Below are 6,898 nucleotides of genomic sequence, written 5' to 3' on the forward strand. Positions count from 1 at the left end.
AGGACAGGAGTACCATTGTATATGCTTCAAATCATTTAATCCTCATAACTCCAGGAAACAGTTTGCATTGTTATCTCCATTTTACTGATGAGGTACTTGAGATCTGGAGAGGGTAAGAAACATTCCCAAGAACATACAATTATTCAGCATAAAACTAGAAATAAAAAAAAAATGTATCTCACTCTAGCGCTAAAATTCTTTATTCCAAAATGTAGGAATATAATGCAGTTTTACCTTTTAGTTAATCTTTTGAAACTAAGGGTGGGAAGGTTCTTTAATTCATATGTTTGGAATCATCCTTAATCTCAGAGTTAGCATGGTCTATAAAGGAGTGGTGTTTCTGATTGTACTATCTTACATACCCTTAACTCATTCATATATGGACACCAATTCTCGAGGTCAAAGTTCAATGTCCATTCTACTAAGATTGAGTCACTTCATAGAGACCTTAGATTCAGTCTAACCCAGACTTTAATACACATACTATATCTTTTATAGCAATATCAATTTTGTGAGATTAAATAATTTAATGATGCCTCAGTTTTTTCTTTTCAAAGATAAAGACATAATATCACTCGGAAGCCTATTATGAAGATCAAAGCATCTAACTTTAGATTGTAAAGTTCAAGAACAGGACAGTGGTTTTGTTTTCACTTGTGTCTGGGCATAACATCAGACACAGAGCATCATGCACAGAGCATCAGGGATAGAGTATCAGGAACGGAGGCGTCAGTAAGTCTTGGCTTCTTGCATGACAGAATGACCATCACAGCATCTGACATACAGGACCTAACTTATGCTAGGGTTCTTCCTCTTAAGCTGCATTATTTGCATTCCTCATTGCTTAATAATACCTTCTGAGAAGCGGTTTCTTACCTATCAGAAATTCCATAATACTTTGGTTAGCTGCTGGTTTCCTCAAGTGTTGGTACTCTCATAAACATAAACTGTACATTTGAATATTTTTTTTTCTTACTCAAACCTTCTATCTTGAGCATGAGCTACATTATCAGTTAAATTGGGAAGCAAAGTTAAGAAGGATCCCTGCATTTCAGGCCTGCTGTCTGAACATATGGGCACCATTGTTGACTGTACAAACAGAGACTTCAGTCATCCACTGGGGAGGAGTTGTTCTGGTATTAATGCTGACTAGAAGGACTGGAATCAGAGCTTAGAAAGGGGCTTCAGTGTTAAATGGACAAGGGTAGTAGAGATGAATCATTAGGTTGGGAATTGGAAAATGAAGAGACCACAGTTTCTGTGTGGCTGAACTAGAAAATTAGAGTTCTATCAACAGAAACATGAATGCGAATTTCTCCAGTTTAATAAAAGCTTGACAGAACTCTCTTTTAGATATACTAGGAAAACAATTAATTATAAAAAGTTAGTGTTATATAGGGTGGCAACAGAATTATTTATCCTTGGGCACTGAGATGTTTTCATTTAATAAAATTTGCTTGGTTTTTCTTTGTACTTTTAAAAATTATACAATTAAAAATACAGAATATTTTTAAATATTCTGGTTTTTACTAGCAGCATCAGTCAATTAATTGGTTGACTGATTTAAAAAATTACTTACTGAGTAGTTATTATCCACTCAAGAGCTATATAGTGTCTATAGCATATCTTTAAATGTTAGCCATGACCTTAACTCTATTGATTTCCTCTTTGTAAAATCACATCATATTATTTACATTCCTGTTAAAACAAAATCCCACCTTCATTACCAAAATATATCTTAGTTCTCAAAAAGTTTAAGTTAGTGGTACATACCACTAGAACTGAGAATGCAGGGCAGGTGGAACTCTGTGAGTTCAAGGCTAGCCTAGTTTACAGAACTAGTTTCAGGACAGCCAGGGCTACGCAAAGAAACCTTACCTAAAAATAAAAAAGAAAAATGAAGTTTAGAAAAAGTGCTCAGTGATGTAATGGTGGGAAAGCAGGACATAGATGTTTGTGATTAGCAGACATGCAGTTTTGTTGGGTGAATCGTCAGAAGGCTGCAGTCAAATATTGGCCAGGAAAGAAGAGATCTCAATTACTGTGGGGAAGCAGCACTTCCAAATTTATTCAGTTGGATTTTGTCAGGCTTCATGTTCTGGTCTCCTGTAGTACACCACTTAGGCCTTTGCCACAGTCACTTCTGGCAGTTCTTCACAATATGGATAGTTGGCTTTTTCTCCAAATGAGGATTCTGATGGCAAAGAACATAACAGAGAGCCTTCAAAAGGAGGCTGTAGCCCATCCTCAGTGGTGACACCTCTCTGCTTCAAACATAGCCCAGAAGAGCTAGAACTGGGCAGTTACCATGGGGATTGTTGTGATGAACACTGTAGTAAGAAATCTGGAGCTGGTGGGGGAACATCCGTGGCTGAGGAATGTTAAGGGTGGGACTCAGTCCAGAGTCTCAGCTTATGGTGATGACCACGCTCTGTGATTATCATAGGGACAGCAGCTTCTTTGTTAGAAAATTACAAAGGTACTAGTCATAGCTTCCTTTGAAGACTTCTTTTGTGGGTATTAAAAAAAAATTATGCCTTTGAAAATTTTTCATACTAAGCTTTGACCTTTCTTCCAGTCTTTCCCACATTCATCTCTCTTTTCTGTCCAGTCATTTTTTTACACCATTTATATTTTTATGCATCGGGTATGATTCGTGCTGCTCCCACATTCATGAGTGTGTGACCTTCTATTGGAGCATGGTTGACCTATTAGTGGCAAGACTCTTAAAATTGACTCTTTTTCCCAGTAGCTATCAATTAGCAACAACTCAGCTAGATAGGGGTGGGACTTTATGTCTACCACCCCTCTTCATGCTGGGATTTGGTCTATCCTGAAGTTGCACTGGGCTTGTTGTGCATGCTACTGTGAGTTCACATGTCCTGCCATGTTCAGACATTGGTTTCTTGGTTCTCTTAAGACCTCTGGCTCTTACTGTTTTTCTACCCCCTCATTTACAATAATACATGAACCTTTGGAGGAAGGATAGAGTAGAGAAGTTTCACTTTAAATTGAACATTCCATAATCTCTTATTCTTTGAACCTTAGCTTGCTGTGACTTCTCTGTGTTATCACCATCTACTGCAAATAGTAGCTTCTCTGATGAAGACCAAGAGATGTGTTAACTCATGGGTATACAAATAATCCATCAAGATCCAGTTTAGTGCCATGTCAATTTAGCACAATAATAGTGGTAGATTCGCCCATAGGGCCTATGGCCTGTCTAGTTATGAGTCTTGTCACATGGTGACAGGTAAGGAGTGGAACTTGAATCTAATCAGAAAGTGGTTAATTATGCCCATGATGTTTGAGACAAGTGGGGATGTTTTCCAACGTGAGTCCTTGTTTTAGCGACTAGCACTCACAGCTAGATAAACTTGAGGATTATTTTTCTCCTCTAGTAGTGTGTATGTCACCTTCTAGTACTATGAAAGCTAACCAGCAAGCCCAAAGTCTCCAGCAGTACCAGCTTACCATCTCTAGGTTCCATAGCCTCACAATTTGATGTCTCCAGCAACAGGACAGCTTCATTTGTGTAAAATATAACTGTCGGGAATTAGAGAATAGTTTTGTTGTTTACTTCAGTTAACATTTATTTTCAGATATTAAACTTCAGGAGAGCTGTGACATCCTTGTAAGGAAAAAAGAAATAGGATATAAGAGCTAAATTATGTTAAACTAATAGTCCTACTCATGATTAAGATTTCAAGCACAAAGAGAGAAAGGATACAGTCTCACAAAATTATTCCAGAAACGATGGGAGCAAAATAGCCACCAATCAACTTACCAACAGATATCAGTATGGAATCTTAACTGAATTTTAACTGTTAAAATGAGTTGGGTAATTTGCATGAGATACAAGAGAAAAAGTGAAAATTATTGTATCCAAAGGCTTGTCTTTTATTTTCAATTACAGACATATCTTGTGATAACAGATGGCATATATATTGTCAAAATTAATTTGTTTAATTCCTTTAGAAAACAGTGCTTACTGTTACCCTATCAGCAGTCTGATTATGTTCCTGCAGAAGACTTGGTCAGCTTTTATGTTCAGAAGCTCATTTGATACAATTTAGTTAGGAGGACTTGGACAAGTGCTAATTAATTAACAAATACCACATCACAGTGTCCCTGGAGTTCTGCTGTACAAGACAAATGATGCTTTTTCCAGGGGAAGTTGAGCTGCACATCTGTAATTTGTCTGATGTGTAACAGATCTTTGCATGTATTTAGCATTTAAGGAGCCTCACGTGGTTTAAAACAGTTTTGTCTTTTCAGCACTCACACTCATTCATTTTGTCAACGTTTTCTTCCTCATCTACAGGGCATCAACTCTGTAGATGGATTAGAAAGTTGTGTAGAATAAGTTTGAGAAAAGAATGATCTATGTTACACAAGGTCACAAGATAGAGTAGGGCACTGGGAACATGGCTCAGCAGGTCAAGACTGAAAACTCAAGTTCTTTTTTTTTTTTTTCAAAACAAATTCTTTCTTTCCTTCCTTCCTCCCTTCCTCCCTCCCTCCCTTCTCTCTTCCTTCCTTCCTTTCTTTCTTTCTTTCTTTCTTTCTTTCTTTCTTTCTTTCTTTCTTTCTTTCTTTCTCCACTCCAGATTTAATTCCCCAGCCTACTCAGTCCACATTCCAACAATTACACAATCTATTCCTCCTCCCCATTCCCCTGTCTCTATGAGGATGTCTCCAACCCCATCCCCACCCATCTGACCTCTAAATTCCCTGGGGCCTCCAGTCTCTTGAGGGTTAGGTGTATCATCCTTGCTTGAACACAGACCTGGCAGTCCTCTGCTATATATACGTTAGGGGCCTCATTTCAATTGGTGTATTCTGCCTGGTTGGTGGTCCAGTGTTTGGGAGCTCTTGGGGGGTCCAGGTAAATTGAGACTGCTGGTCCTCCTACAGGGTCACCCTCCCCTTCAGCTTTTGCCAGCCTTTCCCTAATTCAACCATAGGGGCCAGCAGCTTCTGTCCATTGGTTGGGTGCAAGTATCTGCATCTGATTCTGGCAGCTGCTTGTTGGGTCTTCCTGAGTCTGATCATTCTATGTCCTTTTTGTGAGCGTTCCATAGCCTCAGTAATAGTGTCAGGTCTTAGGACATTCCCTTGAGCTGGACCCCACTTTGGGTCTGTTGCTGGACCTTCTTTTCCTTGGGCCCCTCTCCATTTCCATCCGTGTATTTCACGCATGTCCTTTTGGGTCTGAGTTACCTCACTCAGGATGATATTTTCTAGTTCCAACCATTTGCCTGCAAAACTCAGGATGTCCTCATTCTTAATAGCTGAGTAGTATTCCATTGTGTAAATGAACCACATTTTCCGTATCCATTCTTCTGTTGAGCGACATCTGGTTTGTTTCCAGATTCTGGCTTGTGTTGCCACCTGAGGCCATGTTGATGTCCATGGGCCTGGCTACCACTGGGGACCATGTTGGTGTCCATGACTCACACTGCCACCAGATACTATATTGAGGTCTGTGGCACATACTGAGGCCAGGAGGATGTCTATGGTCCATGCTGTCACCAGATACCATGAGGAAGTCCATGATCTGTATTGCTGCTGCTGACAAAGGACAAGGAAGCTTTGTCGGCAGTGGGATGGATGTTGCAGACTCAGACTCATGGCTGAGAATGGAAGACCTTGAAGGCTTCCATGACAGCTTCTACCCCACTCCCAAAATGTAACAACCTATGCAGGAAACCATCAAAGAGAACTCTTAAAAATTGTGATAAGGATGTTGAAGTGTAGTTCTCCAGAGTAGATGGCTACTGGTGTGGGGTGGGGGTGGAGAAGGACTCATTTTTCTCTAAGGTTCTAGCCATTGGAAGTTTATTCCAGTGACTATATGGACAAGACAAATTAAAAAAAATTATCTAGCTTTGTCAGGGAGGCCACAAGTGTGTGTGTATGTGTGTGTGTGTGTGTGTGTGAGAGAGAGAGAGAGAGAGAGAGAGAGAGGGAGAGAGAGGGAGAGAGGGAGAGAAAGACAGAGACAGAGACAGAGACAGAGAGACAGAAAGAGAGAGACAGAGAGAAAGAGAGAAAGAGAGAGAGAGAGAGAGAGAGAGAGAGAGAGAGAGAGAGAGACATGAGAGGACTGACAGTAAAAGTGATTGGTGTGCATTATGTAAAATTCCCAAATCATAAATAAAAATAGTATGTTAAAATAAAAGAAAGAAAGGAAGGGAAAAGAAAGAAAGAAAGGAAGGAAGGAAGGAAGAAGGAAAGAAAAAAAGAAAAAAAGAAAAAAAGAAAAAAGAAAGCAAGAGCAAGATATCTTAATTGGCACTTACAACCATGCCTGATGACGATGTTCAATTTCTGGAGTCAACATGGTGGAAGGAGTGAGCTGACTTCTGTAAAATGTTCTTTGGTCTTATGTGTACCACAGCATGTACACATAATAAATAAGTTTAAAAACAAAACAAAAAGTCATTGGTATTATTACTTAATTTACTAAAAATATTTATGATATTGCTGTTGTGGAAAATATTAAAAAGAATAGCAAGTTCCCACTACACCCAGCTACTCTCAGCCCTGGTGGTCTCACCTGCCAGTTCTTATCTTGTAGAGACTCTGGCCTGGAGCTCCCAAAATGTCTCCACCCAACTCACTAAGTTCCCACTGGCTGGTCACTATTAAACTCTCCATGGCCTTTGTGATGCACATCTGACAAACCCAGGCTTTGCCACCATAACTATCTCTCTTGAACCCAGTCAAGCCTCTGAGTGAAGAAAAGCACCACACAAACTTAGTTCAGAAACAATGGTAACTCAGTTTCTGGGCACAACAACTAAAATGCTAATCTTGTAAGTCATATAAAATCTAAATCCTCCAGTGGTGACTCCTGACAGACTGACCATCTAATCCAGAAGATGCTAGTAAC

At 39.5% G+C, this 6,898-nt stretch overlaps 1 long non-coding RNA gene across 2 annotated transcripts; it reads right to left on the reverse strand.

Annotated features, from left to right (window-relative positions):
• Positions 1–2,038: 2,038 nt before the first annotated feature.
• Positions 2,039–6,632, reverse strand: LOC116089086. 2 transcript variants are annotated; one of them, XR_004118148.1, is made up of 3 exons: positions 6,563–6,632; positions 3,475–3,631; positions 2,039–2,194 (listed from the first exon to the last, which is right to left on the reverse strand). It is a non-coding gene; the product is annotated as an uncharacterized LOC116089086 (long non-coding RNA). The 2 variants fall into 2 exon arrangements; XR_004118147.1 differs by having other exon boundaries at positions 3,475–3,546; positions 6,563–6,617.
• Between the last annotated feature and the right edge of the window lie 266 nt (positions 6,633–6,898).

This window comes from Mastomys coucha, unplaced genomic scaffold (assembly GCF_008632895.1).
Source record: "Mastomys coucha isolate ucsf_1 unplaced genomic scaffold, UCSF_Mcou_1 pScaffold14, whole genome shotgun sequence".
NCBI classification, from domain to species: domain Eukaryota; kingdom Metazoa; phylum Chordata; class Mammalia; order Rodentia; family Muridae; genus Mastomys; species Mastomys coucha.